Here is a 16,573-nt window from a genome sequence, read left to right on the forward strand (position 1 = left end):
ACTCACAGTGCTATAACTTCATTTTAACATTATTTTTGCTAAGGTCCAAACACATTAAAGGACCGCAGCATTTACCTCCAGTCTCTCCAATCCACCTTTGTTCACTTGGTATTTGGCCAAGGATACTCACCATGGGGGTGGGGGGGGGGGGACACTGGGAATTGGGAAAAGAACAAAGCATACGTCACATTATAGGGCACAGACATAACTACCTTTGGTTTTAATATCCCAATTCCTATAAATTCAACTTTGTCATTGACTCTAGTAAGTTATTTATTTTACTCTCTATGAAATAACTGCATTTTAGTAATACATTTTTGCCGTGGATGAATTATTTTAAATATGTCAACACATAGTCTCTCCCTCTCATATCCACCTGTACCTATCCACCATGTGCTCTACCCTAAAAATACCCCCTGTCACTTATCCCCACAAGGTAAATAACATCCTTCTCTCCATATCCAATATGATTTTGGTATAAAGTTTTCTTCATATCAATGACAAACCAATCTCTGCCTTCCTCAGAAAGAGGTCTCTGAGTCAGGAAGGCTGCATGGACAGGATTTAGAAGGTTACATCACTCCACTTTCCACTTACATCCCACTTTATACAGTAGGAAAAAACAGGTGAGCCCAAGCACATTTTACTTACTAAAGTCTTCAAGATCTAAGACCACAATGAAATCTAATGAAAATATATATTCTGGAGTGAGTTGATTCATCTCTACTTAGAAGAAATCATGTTCACTGGGAACATTTGTTACGTTTGGCCATGGAATAGCTGTAGATTGGCCTGGTGTTGATAGAGGGGCTCTCCTAGTGCATCAGAAACAAGGGGGTCTACTTGAGACTGCATGACCTAAAGCAGTAGAGTGGGGTCTGTCGTACAAAATGCAGTACCCAATGGAGAGAAAGTTCTACCCATATGCTAGTTTGTGTCCAGGGAATTTTTGTTGAGATCATGGTGGTGTGACTAATTTGGGGATATGCTGAAAAGTAGATGGACAGGGCCTGAGTCTTGAATTGCTTGGAGCACATAGTCTTTACAGAGGATGAGCCCTGTGTGGTGGGCAGTATCTGAGATACTCTCACTGATCCCAACTCCTAGTTTTCATTGCTTTGTGTATCTTACTGCCATTGAGGGTGAGATGTACATAGAGACCCACTTCCAACAATGAGAATGTGGAAGAAAGGTTGGGAAGTCCCTGCTGAGAATAGAGTAAAAAAAAATCTGGCTTTCTTCTTGCTGCCTCTCTCTTGCATTCTTGACGGCTCATATTGATAAAAAAACAACTGCCCAACCCGGAGGCCATGTGTCAAGGAACTGAAAGAATTCTCTGGACAATATTCTGTGAACAGGTGAATCCTACCAACAGCCTCGTGAGTGTGCTTGAAAGTGGACATCTGCTGATCCAGTTCTGAGATGCCTGCAGCCCTGGCTGATCTTGACTGCAACCTTCTGGGAGGCCCAGTGAAATATTTAATTAAAGTATCAGGTATTAAAGAATAAAAGTCAATAGTTTTCTAATATGCCAATGTAATTCATTTAGAGAAAAAACTTAGAAATGAAGATTCATTCAAATTAGCACACACACAAAAAAAAGGAAAGAAAGAAGTCCAACCCAGTAATCTCTACCATATCTAATGCCAGCTGAGCAAGGGTAAAGAAATGAAAATAAGAAGTTATCCTTAGAGACACATATTAACTGTGAAAATGGAAAGTATCACATCCTTGGTATAGACCTAGTGCTGCATAGATTTCATGATTGATACAATGGATTTGTAGATAACAAAACCACACATTGAGTGGTTAAACTGAGGAAAAAAAGTCTGAGTTTTATGTTAGAATTCTGCAAGTTAGAAGTAAGAAGCAAGAGTACAGGTAAATTTCCTCTTGAGGAGAAGAGGGACCTAGATCCTTCCCAGAACATTCACTTTTATCCTTTTTCTGTTCCGTGAATATTAGCAAGTCTCCAGAGATTGGGACAATGTGGACCAACTGGCTAATTATGAGCTTTGGACATTGAGCCCTAAGGTCATACCATTGTAAATAATTGGCCAGTGTCTTCAGCTCATTAATTGGCCAGTTCTAACATTGTGGCTCCCCACCTGTGTCTCCATCCTTTGTAGGAAGCAGTATCAGAAGGTCCCAGCCTGAGCCTGTCTTCCTGCCAGTCCTGAGGGCACACCCTGAGACTTCATCACACAGCAGGCAGGAGAGGGGCAGTGAATCTGTGCTCCTTGGTCTTGCTCCAGCAGAGATGCAGCCCAGCCCAGTAAGTGCTGAGGGAGAAAGTGATGGATGAAGGGAGTGTTGGGAGCATGATTTTTTCCTCAACAAGACAAACATGGCAGTTGGGACAGACAGTTGGGGGGACACCAGTATACAAATTTCAGATTAGAGCCCTATGACATTTATGTTCTTGGTTCTGGTTGGGATTTCCTCCTCAAGAGGACAAATGTGATATTTGGTATAGAAAGATGAGAGGGCACGAATACAAACAGTTTTGGAATAAAGGCTTTTGAAGCTTAACGTTCTTTGTTCTGGTTGGGGTGTGAGAACTCTCATTCAGAGATCTGCTTCCACCCTCACTGGTTCTGGCTCTGGCTGGCATCTCCCCCACTGTAGCAGCAAATGGGTCTCTGGAACCTTCCCCCTAAGCACTTCAAATAGTTATGAAAGTGGCAATAAGGATGAGGAGGATGACATGAACCATAACATCAGTTATGATGTTATGTTATGTTATGTTATGTTATGTTATGTTATGTTATGTTATGTTACGTTATGTTATGTTATGTTATGTTATTGAAGGCTTCCTAAGTGTCAGGCTCTGAGGTATGACTTTTATGTTTCTTGTTTGATTACACCTGCATAATTTCTCCCAAATTATAAGTGCACACCTAAGTATTATTATAGTAAGAGGAAAGAAGCACAGCATTTTATGTAACAGGTACCAGGTCATGAGTTAGAAAGTGTTGAAGCCAGTCATTCTGGGCAGACTGAGTCCAGACACAGGGCATCTGGGCAGTTTTCGCCCTGCCACCCCAAACAGTCATGTTACTTTCCTGTCAGTCCTGGTAGAGATTCCCTGCTCACTTTGCCCTTCCTATTTGGAGTTTTCTGGAGGACACAGGGGAGGGTAGTAGGTAGCACTTGCTGCATCAACTATAGGAAGGATGTCTAAGAACACAGGTGAGGTCATAGAAATAATCGGCACCTGACATTTCAGGGTAGGTCTCTCTGTTGACCCTGTTCCTGGATTTCACATCACCTGTCCACCTTCTCCTCTGTACTTATAATCATCTGACTCAATCATGAAAGGAGACATAAAATCAGAGTCTTAAGGTTCATTCCTATGCAGGAAAATGAAAACAGTTTTAAAAATCTACCCAAGATGCGTCTGTGGTTAGACTGCTGTACCTCTGCTTAAAACTTTCAGAAAGTCTGAAAACAATGACATTTAGGGCATGGAACTTAGGAGCATAAAAACTTAATTTTGGAGCAGCTGATTCGGGGGCTCTGGCAGAAACTAAACACACCACTGTAAAGCAATTATAGTCCAATAAAGATGTTTAAAAAAACAAAACTTAATTTTGAATCGTGTATGCTCCACTAATTCTTAGTGTGTTATGGGACAATTTCTTAGAATCCATAAGACTTAGTATTGTCAACTGAGTTGATTCCTCATTGATTCAAACCCACTGAATCAGGACTAAAAACATAATGGTCGCCCTCTATGCAATAGCTATGTGATGGATGCATAAAGGGCAAAATACATTTTTGATATTTTGTTACTAATAATGATAAAGCTAATGCTCGTGTCATTAGACTTAAATATCTGTTGATCTGATGTTATGGTTTCCCTACATCCCTGACAGAACACTTTATTTTATTTTATACAAGTACATTCTTCATAGATGAAAAGAAATGACTGAGGCTCATTTATTTCTGATTCCCCAGAGCCTATACCTTGTTGGCACAGAAGAGGCACCAAGGATTTAAAAAAAAAGAAAACTGTTAAGTGTTGAATAAACCGTGTGGGCAATATAGCTTCCACACGGTGGACCATTCATGCTGGTGTTTTCATCTTTTTCAGAATGTCACATAGGAATAGAGACAAGATAAAATAGTGCTTGTTTCTGTCTATGTCATGGACTTTCTAAGGGACATATTTTCTTTTCATTTAACAGCATATGCAGGATTCAATCATTGAAAAGCCATTGCAGAAATTTTCGTAAGTATGGGGAAAAAAGAGTCAGAAATGGAGGGGATGATACATCTTAATGCATGGGCTGAGACACATTTTAGGATTTCATATCATTCCATGCTCCAGTATCCTGCGCCAGGAAAGGCTTCGATCTTTTCTGCCATATAAAACATTATTAAATTTGGGGGATTATATTTAATTAATAAACATACTATCTGAATAATGATTGACATTCTTTATAAAAATGACCCAATATTTATAAGTTACAAACATCCCTTAAGTGCCACACATGGTGTAGTGCTGGGTATTAGACTTTTTTTCCAGGAAGGTACAGAAGCATAGAGAGGAGGAGACGTTTATACACACTCCACATACATGGGGTGAAAAATCCAGGACTCAATGCTTGATTTGCTTATTCCTGCACCAGTTCTCAGTCATCTCCACTGTAGCTAAATAGCATTTCTTTTCTAATCTAGTTTTTTGGCTCAGAATGTGAAATGAAGGTAGAAGAATTGATTCATCCTCTTTGGTTCAGTGAGTCTACCTGTGAATTACAGGAAAGCACCAGTAGTTCACAGGGGCCAGAATGGCACTAACATGATGGATTATAGGATTTTCTATAAATAGTGATGTTGTGCAGTCCAGTTTTGAAATCTAAGGTTGAAACAATTTCCTGTATAATATGAAAATGTCATGTGCAGATATCATGACATTGTCACAAGATAGACCTCAGGAATATTTTCAAATGATATCTTAACAAATGATGATGTGGTTGATAGAAAATGATATTTGCATTGAAACAAATACAGACAACATTAGTAAAACTGAACATGCATCAATTCTTAGAAACTGCACAACTAGCCACCAGTCTCATATTATATACAAATTCTCATTTGTATGATACCATATGAGCGAGGTACAGAATTTTCATAGGATTGTTGTAAGAAGAAAATGATATAAATAATAGCATACTATAAAATATGTAATGTAAATTAAATATTTATTTAATAGTGAAAATACATTATATTATATTGTTACATTTTAAATATATGTGAAATATAAATTTGTTATATTTATATGTATAAATATAAATTTATAAAGTAAAGGATGTTTTCCCTTATGTAATAATGTGCATTGGGTAGATGTTTGGAGTAATTGTATGTACTTCACAAAGAGACTTAACCACAAAGCTGTGGTAAACAAGCACATTTCAGAGGAAATATGTGTAGTATTCTGTTTAGGGAAGATTTTAAGAATGCAGTTTAGATACATAAATGAATATTGACATTACAGAAGCACTGACAGGGAAATATACCCATCAACTTCATGACAATGGTTGCTTTTGGGGGCCAGTTATATAGAGGAATGGGATTGAGCTAGATACCAAGAAAGTCCCTTTTTATGAGTAAATGTTCAAATCTCTATAAAAGCTGAGATCTGAAGGAAATATTATTAAATGTTTATATTTAAAAATAGGTGTTGGTTATTGATGAGACTAATAATAGGTAATATTAATGGAAATTTTTATAAGTGTTAGGCAATATTCTAAGTGGTATTTATCAAGTCCAGCTTGACATTAGGGTGACCAAGAAACGCACATGCAGAGATTCTGAAATAGGTCCTAGGCTGAGACCAGGGTACCTGTGAACTTTAAAATAAGCACACGTAAATTACCAATCAACTGGCGATGAAAACCATTGGTCTAAGCAATATTAATAATTTAAAAAAATCTTCCAATACTCCTACTAGGTAGGTTCAATTATTATCATAATTTCATAGATAAGGAAACTGCCCAACTGTGTTTACAGTACTTATTTTGAATAATTCTAGATTAAATCATAGTGTGACATGCCAAAATAATTAAACTGAGTTACCTTCAGGTAGGAGAAGACAAGGAATTGCAATCCCTGTATCAGGAAGAATTGACATGAAAATCTGCTGCATCTACATCAGAAGACTGGGTTCAGACCCAGCTGTGGGACCTTCCCTGGTGCTGAACTCCTAAACCCTCCATATATAGGAGGGTTTATGATGAGAACAAGACCACCAGGTATATGAAAAAGTGCTCAACATCAGTTAGTATCAGGAAACACAAGTCAAAACCTAAATCAAATATCACCTCACATCTGTTAGGATAGCTATTATTGAAAAAAAAAAACATAACAAATGTTGATGAGGTTGTGGAGTTTAAGGGAACTCTTCATTTTCTTGAAAGAAACTGTGGCGTGTATATATTAACAAAGGAATATCAGGTGGTTCTAGTGTGTGGCCAAGGTTGAGAACTACTGATCCCAGTCAGATCTTTCACTCAAAGGTGACCTGTATGCCTTGTGTCCTAACTGCTCATGGACGAATGCCCAAGATCTGAAAGAGATCAGCGGTCAAAGGGGGAAGATATGAAGAGCCTACTGTAGTAAAGGCAATGTGTTTTCCCCGTTCTTTCTTTTTTTTTTTTTTTTTTGCGGTACGCAGGCCTGTCACTGTTGTGGCCTCTCCCGTTGCGGAGCACAGGCTCTGGACGCGCAGGCTCAGCGGCCATGGCTCACGGGCCCAGCCGCTCTGCGGCATGTGGGATTTCCTGGACCGGGGCACGAACCCATGTCCCCTGCATCGGCAGGCGGACTCTCAACCACTGCGCCACCAGGGAAGGCCTTCCCCATTATTTCTGATTATTTTCTTCACATAGCTTCTCAACATCATACTCATGGGCCTTGCTTTGGGGTGGGGTGCTTGAAATCACTGCTCTATGTTCCATCTTGTGCTCATCGTACATATTTTCAACAGTGGTCTGTAAAAGCCTTAGTGCCCCAAATGCTCAACTGATCCCTTTATACCCCTCAAGCCCTTGGTGGAGTAGCTTCTTCCTTCAGTTATGATTACTATGTTACCACTTTGTTCTTTCTTGCCTTTCAGTCTCTCAATAATGCTTTAACTAACTCTCTATATTAAATGTTCTTCATTAAAATAACTAATTGGCTTCTTTTTTTTTTTGACTGAACCTTGACTGATATTGTAGCACAAGTTATAAAAGTGTGTTGTGAGGTGCCTGCAATTGCATGATTACAAAATGTGCACAGGTAAGATGGGTGGTTGTCAATAATACGTCTTAGGCATGGGTATGCAACTGGAAAATAGGCATTGGTAGTATTTTTCCTATTGCACTGGCTCTAATGATGCCTGAGGACCATTAAATCACCCAAGTCATCAAAATAAATTTATCTTCTTTTACATTACTATAGGATTGCAAAGGATCATGTTGTCAGAATGGGGAGGTCTCTCCTTTAACTAGTATCAGCCTGGTTATTAGCACTTCACCATGCTTCACTGTCTTCAGTCAGGGTAACTCAGTCTTTGGGCTCCTTTTGTTTCCTACAAGATGGTTTTCCAATATTCCTTAGAGATGTCACACATCATTTTTGTGGTAGTTATCTTGGCTTTCTGAAAGCTTTCCATAACTAGTTTTATTGCTTTGCATTTTCTAACTGAGGATAAACAACTACTGCATTGATGGCAAACTTAGATATTAAGGGAATGCATGTGACAGAAGAGAATTACAATTATTTAGTGGGAAAAAATATTGCTCATTAAAATTATTAATATTTCTAAAATATTATATAAATATATATCTTAAAATATTATATTTTATATCTATTTATGCCAGCTTAAAAGATAGCCAAGAAACCTTGGAAAGCACCAAAGGAATGTTGCTTTTTTGTGTGTGCATGGTTTAATTTCCAGTATGTTCCGCTAAATTTACTAGCTCTTATTTTCACATAGCACCTTCTTAAAATTTTCAAAGATTGCTTCCATGTCCTGGCTATTGTAGATAGTGCTGCAATGAACATTGTGGTACATGACTCTTTTTGAATTATGGCTTTCTCAGGGTATATGCCCAGTAGTGGCATTGCTGGGTCATACGGTAGTTCTATTTTTGAGGACACAGGGAGGGGGAAGGGTAAGCTGGGACGAAGTGAGAGAGCGGCATGGACATATATACACTACCAAATGTAAAATAGATAGCTAGTGGGAAGCAGCCGCATAGCACAGGGAGATCAGCTCAGTGCTTTGTGACCACCTAGGGGGGTGAGATAGGGAGGGTGGGAGGGAGATGCAAGAGAGAGGGGATATGGGGATATATGTATATGTATAGCTGATTCACTTTGTTATACAGCAGAAACTAACACAACAATGTAAAGCAATTATACTTCAATAAATATGTTACAAAAAAAGAAAGATTTGTGCAGAAGCTAAAAAAAATAAAAGTAAAAATAAATAAAAATTTCAAAGATAAATGAACATAGGGATTTTTAAATCTGAAAATATTATAATAGAATATACACACTTGAGTATTAACCTTAGATTTTCTACAAATTCATGAAATGCCTTTCCATAATGTTCACTATTGGTAAAATGGTAATAAATGCACTTGCAGGACAAGATTGGGTGAATTTAAATGATTAAAAAACAATGTGAAATTGATTTAGTTTTAAAATGTTGCCTAATGACTAGAAAATGGGATAATTTAGACTTACATTTCACCTTGTCATTCAGGACAGCTTTTTCCTAACAAACCATTTCATGTCCTCTTTTCTGGCTGTTATCCCATTCCATTAATTCTTCTGGAACAGTGGTGAACATAACTACAGACGTTCTTCTAGAGGTAGATGCACCTGTTTCCCAACAAAAATAGAGCAGCGTTTTTTGTGTTTTTTCCCAGCGTTTTGAGACATAATTGACATATAACATTGTGTAAGTTTAAGGCGTACAATATGCTGTTTTGATACATGTATCTATTGTGACTTGTTTACCAAAAGGTTAGTTACCCATCCTTCACCTCACATAACTAGCGTTTTGTTTTTGTTGTTGTTAGGGTTTGAACATTAACTTCACTCCCATAATAAGTTTCAAGTACAAAACACCATAGTGTTACCTATTGCCACCATGATGTACATTACATCGCTGGAATCTGTTTCATCTTATAACTCTAACCAACATCTCCCCATTCCCATCACCCCTCAGCCCCAGGCAACCACCATCTACTCTGCTTTGATGAGTTCAATATTTTTAGATTCCTCATGTAAGAGAGATAACACAGTTGTTTGTCTGACTTATTTCACTTAGTATAATGCCTTCAAGTTTCATCCATATTGTAGCAAATGGCAGGTTTTCCTTCTTTCCCCTGGCTAAATAATATTGCATTGTATGTACTATTAGTATATCACATTTCTTTATCCCTTCATTCATCAATGGCCACTAGGTTGTTTCCATCTTTTTTCTGTTGTGGAAGATGCTGTAATGAACATGCAATGCAGTTATCTCTTCAAGATAGTTTTGTCATCGCCTTTCGACATACATACCCAGAAGTGCAATTGCTGCATCATATGTCAGTTTTATTTAAAATTTTTGAGGAATTTCCATATGGTTGTCCACAGTGGCTATACATTCCCATCAACAGTGCCTCTGGATTCCCCTTTTCTACACATCATTGCCAGCATTTGTTTTCTTTGGCTTTTGGGTAATAGCCAGTCTAACAGGTGTAAGGTGGGAGAATTGTTTTCACGGTGTCAGATCCCACACTGAGGTGTCTAATATGAGGTTTAAACCCCTCACGCCCTAGGGAGATTATCCCAGCCTGTACTATATTCCCCTCCTTTTCTGTGTCCCCTCCTAGGGGCACGGGTCCTGACCTGATCGCTTCTCCTTTCCTCCTACCCAACTCCGTGTGGGTCCTTCTCTACAGTTTTGTTGTTGTTTGCAGAAGAGTGTTTCTGACAGTTTCCAGTTTGTTTTCGGTGAGAATCTCTCCACATACAGATGTATTTTTGCTGTGTTCATGGAGGGAGGTGCACTAAGGGTCCTCCTACTCCACCATCTTGATCTCTTCCTGATAATGAAGTTAATTTTAAGTGAGCATTCCAGAATTCATAAGTTACCTGATATTACAAACTGTGATCTTGGGTATAATACAAATCATCTTTCTGTTTAACTTCCTCGTCTGTAGAATAGTGTTAAAAAAAATTCTTAACTGAGAGGGTGGTTGAGAGGAGGTAACCAAAGTACTTATTAGAATAGTGTTTATGACATAGTAATGGATCAATAAGTGTACACTATCATATTCATCACGTTAATAGGCCAGTGCAGTGTTTCAACTAATGCACTTTTCAGACAGAAAATTTGATTTTCCCTATCACCTTTCTAAATTTTTAACCTTGTGGGACAGTATTTTTTTAATCTCAATGCAGTATAATTCTTAATCATTTTTAATCATAGAACTTAAAGCACTCTAGGAATAAGCAGATAATATATGCACATGGTAAGATATTAATAAAGGTTGATATCCTTTCTACCATCTATTATGAGGTTGGTATATTTCAAATTAATTGAATACCATTAGTACTTTATCTTGGATGCCTGACTGACCATTACATTTTTATTTTTATGCAATGAGACCTTGACCAGGTTGAGGTCATGGACTGATAAATATCATTTTTCTATATAGTAGAAGGTAGCACAGTGTAGGTGGAGATTAGGCACAGCTCTAGTTTGTGTAACACTGAATAAATTATTCACTACTCACTATGGGAAAAAGTGAAGACAATTTAACATTTATTCATCCAGTACCTCTCTTCTTCCCTGGAACCCTCACCTTCTATAGACACCTCCAGGAATGCCTGAAAGAGAAAAAAAAGTATGGTTTCCTTGTGTTTATTATCAGGACCCTCAGTGGAATCTGTTTCTCTAATAGTCACTGCACGATTAAGATTCATAGAATAAAGGGTGGGGTTTGAAAAGTTCTACAAATAATAAAGGGATAAAAAAGTGAGGATAGAAATTTCTCAATTACATGTCAAAAAGCGAATGTGAAAAGATTCCTGTTTCCTTCACAGAATGTAGGAGGAATTGGGAAAAGGTAATCACTAATTTTACTACATACACATCAATCTCTGTGTTTTTTCATACATCATGTCCTGTACATTGATACATTTAAATATATCAAAAGAAAACTGTAGTTTTATTAAACTGTTTTCTACTTACTGTTTGATTATTTGCTAGAATGAGATATTTTATTAATGAAAATAAAGTTCAATAAATGATTTTGAAATAAAATGATATCTGTTGAAAATTTCAATGAAATATGAACATTTTAGCAATACGCTTCCATTGATTTCTTCATCTGTAAAATGGAGATAGATAATAGCATTTCCTTATGGGTTTCCATGAAAATACTCAGGAGTAATGTACATAAAATGCTTGTCATGTATTGTGGAATGTAATGCCTATTCCTTTTTCCACCAGGGTGATTATAGCATTTTTTTTTTAATGCTTGAAGTCTGAGGTTCTTAAAATCTATTTTTGCAAAGGGAACCTTTTTTTTTTTAAATAAATTCTTCCTAGAGTTTGATGATCCCTTTGGAATAAAACTTCAGGTTTCTGTGTGTGTGTGTGTGTGTATGTCTATACACATATGTCTCAAATAATATTTTAAGCCTTATGAAAAGCTACATCCCCCAGTCTTTATTCTGACTCCCACAAACAACTTATTTGTTTTTCTGGTTGTAATTCTGTATTTCTAAATTAGCTCCTTATATAGCTTTTTCATTTTTCAGCTTTTGATTTTTTCTAATTACCTTCTTCTCTGAAAAAATTAACATGTAGTTCTCTTGCTATTTTAAAACATAATTCCCCTCCCCCAATATAATTATATAATAAATTAGGATAAATCGAAAGTCAGTGTCTATTGTTTTATTACATAGATGTTTACCATTTTATGACATATGAGTCTGATCCAGATTTTATTTTATTTTATTTTATTTGATCCAGATTTTATAAATACATTCTCTTTCTCACTTTTTTCTTTGGATTTTTTAAATGGTAAAATTCCTTGTTTCTTTGTTTTATTTCTATCAATTCATCACTGGTTCATCCTCTCCGGCATAAATTTAAATCTCTTTTCAGTAGATCCAAATGAATGAGACAATTTACCAGCTTTATTTCCTGCTGGGGGGCATCCCTCTTGGGCCTGTACGTACATACACACATACATACATATACACACTGTATCTGGAAGGACAGAGGAGAAAATGATGTTTATCTTTGGGAGAAAGGACCGGGAGACGGTATGGGAGTGAGAATATTTTACTGACTACCACTGTTTGAAGATTTCCTATACGTGTATCTATGACCTAGCCCCCTCCCCCACAAAAAAACATTTAAAAAAATAGCGTTAGATCCCTATCTACTGGCTTGTGACAGCAAGTTAAAGAGAAAGGTGAATATATGATCCAATTTTTTAAAAAAAATTCAGAACATCAGTAAAAACAAGAAAAAAAAATCCTGAGCATGAGCATATCTTTTAATTGGGCTGTGTGAGGCTCCGAACTGAACATGGGGAAAGGCTTGAAGAAAAGTTGTTTGTTTAGCATCCGTCTACCTGTACAGCCTGGAGAGTCCACGGAAAGCCCCGTCTTCATCCACGTCCCTGGAGCTGATTTTCTCCCACTCTCCTGCCCGCCTACCCAAGACCCACCCCCGCCTTATCCCCGCCCCTGGGCCTAGTCTCTGCCCACCTTCAGGCTGAGACTCTAGCACCGCCCTCCAGATCCGGTACCCAGCCACAGCCCCGCCCTCAGTCCCGTCAAGAAACGGGTGTCCGCCCACAACCCTGCCCTCTGGGTTTGGTTCCGCCCACAAGCTGGTACCATCCCACAGCCCCGCCCCTAGAGTGGGTCTCAGTCGCTGGCGCTGGCCCAGCCCACGGCCCAGCCTTGCACTCACTAAGCAAACGAGAACACCTCGTCGGAGGCTTGGGTGCGAGGCCGCCGCCCGGCCCGCCTCCTTAACCCAGAGCCCCGTAATGCCCCGCTATCCGCGTCTGCTAGGTACCGGAAACTGAAGCCCCGGGCTACTGCCCGAGACCGGAAGCGGAAGCGCCGGGCGGTGCTGAGGAAGGAGACGCGGGTGGCTCACTGTGCTGTGTGTAAAGTTTTCTCCGCGGGGGACTGGGTTCACGTGGTACGTTCGGCCTTAGTGCGAGGGTCAGGACTCTGTGAGCGGCGGGCAGTCCCGGGACTCCTGTAGGAGTCTAGGGAGGGGCATGGGTCTGGGGCACCCCCGTCACAGGCTCCGGCGTTCCTCCCCCTTTCCCGCGAGCCGCGTTTCGATCCCTGAGGCTCATCCCTCTGGTTGGCCCAAAGCCTCCGTTCCCTCCTAGCTCTGGGCGCCGCCGTCCCCTCCTCAGAGTTCCCCCTCTCCCCATCACCTTTCCTCGGTGTGACTTTGCCCCCTAGGGGACTTCTAGTCACGTGTGGAGGCATTGTTTTGGTTGTTACAAATGGGAGGGGCTGCTACTGGCATCTAGTGTGTGGAGGCCACGGGTGCTGCTGGACATCCTACAACGCACTGAACAGCACCCGTGACAAAGCATTATCAGTAGTGCCGAGGTTTGGAAACCCTGCTCTAGGGTCTTACAATCTTCAAAGCCCTGAATGAACTTAAAAGTTAGCTGAGTCACTTTTAGCGCCCCTGAGTGACAAGCCGTATTAAAAGCGTCTGGAGTCACAAATCACTATCCAGCCAGAAGAGTTCAGCAAGGCGAATGAATGCACACCGCATGAAGCCGCCTTCTCCCACTTGGAGAGCAGATGGCTGGATAGGAATCAGGAAAATCCAGTCATAGCCAACAATTATACGTTCAATCAGTACAGTAAATACAAAAAAGAAAAGTGAGTGGTGTGGCCTTTGCATCCAGCAGCTGTATTATGCCCTATAAAAGGCCTCAAAAGAAATCTTTGTACCCTTCTTTTTTTTCCTACATACAAGTTATCTCTGGAGTTCAAGTTTAAGTTGAAACTAGCCTCAAGTTTCACCTGTCCTCACTGACCCGTGGATTTCTGCGTGACCAGGTGAGTACCGTGTGGAACTTGTAACAATAGTGCCAGCAGCCTCAGCTGGCAAAACTGCTACTAGGCCTTCCCTGTGCTCAGGTGTAAACACAAGGAGTCACTAAGAGTGAGGGCATCTTAAAAAAAATGATTTATTTTTGACGGATTATATTCAAGGGAAAGATAGTAAGGTGTGTGGTGATGTGAGTATAAATAAGTAAATACAGTTATGTGCAAATAAATACACATTAAGCAAGCATGTAAATAACTGTAAATAAGTAACAAATATAGATTTACTTGCATTCCATAATACTAAAAATTTTAGGATTTTATATATAAGTATAAATATATAAATTTTTTATGTGTATATCAGGATTACTCAACAACATTCCTCAGGCCCAGTTCAGTTTGACTTCTAAAACCCTACACATCTTCCACAAAGATTCAAAATATAGGGGTACATGGGGGAAAAATAATTTGAACTTCTTTATATTGGCAACAGAAATTTAAAATTGAATTGACCAGCAACCAGATGTATTTTCTGCTTGCAAGTGTTTTCTGTTTGGTTTTGTTTCTTGTTTTGTTTTTTGTTTGTTTTATTTTTTCTTCATGATATTTAAAATCACTTGGAGGAGTACTAAGCAACAACTTGCAGATTGAAGGGTAGGGCAATAGTTTCCAAAGATTGTACTCTACAACTTGGCTTCTATAAGAATTAACTTTGTTTCTCTAAGCTTTTATGAAATAACAGTCTGGTGATTCATATTGCAGAGAACCATTTTGAGTAATTTTATACTGTTGGGTTTTATCAATAGTGTGTGTGCGTACGCCTTTTTCATTCTGTCTTACCTGTGACATTCTTAAGGGGAATGTTTGCTTGTCATGCAATAGATATTCTTCAGGTGCACAATTTATGGTGACCAACCATGCTTTTTTATTCAGGACTGAGAGAGAGAGAGAGAGAGAGAGATCTTTTTGAATAGTATTTTTGTTTTCTTCTGATAAATACCTGGAAGTAGAATTGCTGGATCATATAGTAGGTTTTTTTAAAAATTTTGAGAAACCTCCATACTGTTTTCCTGAGTGTTTGCACTGGTTTATATTTCTCATAGTGCACAATGGTCCTCTTTTCACCACATCCTCACCAACACTTATTTCTTGTCTTTTTCGTAGTAGTCATTCTAACACGAGTGAGGTGATATCTCATTGCAGTTTTGATTTGCATTTCCCTGATGATTAATGATGTTGAGCATCTTTTCATGTACCTGTTGGTCATCTGTATGTCATCTGTGGAAAAATGTCTTTTGCCCATTTTTTAAATCTGATTGTTGTTTTGCTATTGAGTTATATGAGTTCTTTGTATATTTTGGTCATTAACCCCTTATCAGATATGTGATTTGCAATTGTTTTCTCCCATTCAGTAGGTTGTCTTTTCATTTTGTTGATGTTGTTGATGTTGCTGTGCAAAAGTTTTTTAGTTTTATGTAGTCTCACTTGCTTATTTTTGCTTTTATTGCTTTTGGTGTCAGATTCAAAAAATCATCACCAAGACCTGTGTCAAGGAGCTTACCACTTATGTTTTCCTCTAGGAGTTTTATGGTTTCAGTTTTTATGTTCAAGTCTTTAATCCATTTTGAGTTAATTTTTGTTTATGGTGTGAGATAGTGGTCCAGGTTCACTCATTTGCATTTGGCTCTCCAATTTTCCCAACAGCATTCTTTGAAGAGACTGCCCTTTTCTCATTGTATATTCTTGGCTCTTTTGTCATAAATTAATTGGCCATATATGAGTGGGTTTATTTCTGGGTTCTCTATTCTGTTCCATTGAGCTATGTGCTAATACCATACTGTTTTAATTACTATAGCTTTGTTGTATAGTATAAATCAGGGCATGTGATGCCTCTAGCTTTTTTCTTCCTCAGGATTGTTTTTGTGGTTACATACAAAATTTCTCTATTTTTGTGAGAAATACCATTGGAATTTTGATAGGGATTACATACTGCTTTCGGTAGAATGGACATTTTTAACAACATTCATTCTCAATCCATGAGCACAGAATATCTTTCCATTTATTTGTATCTTCTTCAGTTTCTTTCATTCATGTCTTGTAGTTTTCAATATATAGGTCTTTCACACCATTGGTTAAATTCCTAGGTATTTTATTCTTTTTGATGCAATTGTGAATGAATTGTTTTCTTAATATATTTTTCTGATAGATCATTATTAGTGCAAAGAAACAACAGATTTTTGTGTATTGATTTTGTACCCTCCAACTTTACTGAATTCGTTTATTAGTTCTAACAGTTTTTTAATGAAACCTTTAGGGTTTTCCATATGTAAAATCATGCCATCTGCAAATAGTGAAAAAGTTTTACTTTTTTCTTTCCAATTTAGATGCTTTTCATTTCTTTTTCTTGCCTAATTGCTCTGGTGAAGACTTCCAATACTATGTTGAATAAAAGTGGCAAGAGTGTGGACATCCTTGT

The 16,573-nt window shown here is 38.3% G+C and overlaps 1 protein-coding gene across 3 annotated transcripts in view; it reads left to right on the forward strand.

The window, feature by feature from the left end:
* The window catches only part of LOC132517661 (zinc finger protein 699), a 67,824-nt gene that overhangs the window by 35,943 nt on the left and 15,308 nt on the right, over positions 1-16,573 (forward strand). The window contains exons 1-2 of one of the 3 annotated variants that reach the window (XM_060145288.1): positions 13,156-13,219; positions 14,027-14,109. The exons of 1 other annotated variant lie outside the window; for it this stretch is intronic. The gene's annotated coding sequence lies outside the window, so the exon portion shown is untranslated. Of the gene's footprint in view, positions 1-13,155; positions 13,220-13,633; positions 14,110-16,573 lie in introns of those variants that run through there. One more of the 3 variants, XM_060145287.1, reaches the window with a different exon arrangement.

The sequence above is a fragment of the Lagenorhynchus albirostris genome, chromosome 3, assembly GCF_949774975.1.
Source record: "Lagenorhynchus albirostris chromosome 3, mLagAlb1.1, whole genome shotgun sequence".
NCBI lineage: Eukaryota > Metazoa > Chordata > Mammalia > Artiodactyla > Delphinidae > Lagenorhynchus > Lagenorhynchus albirostris.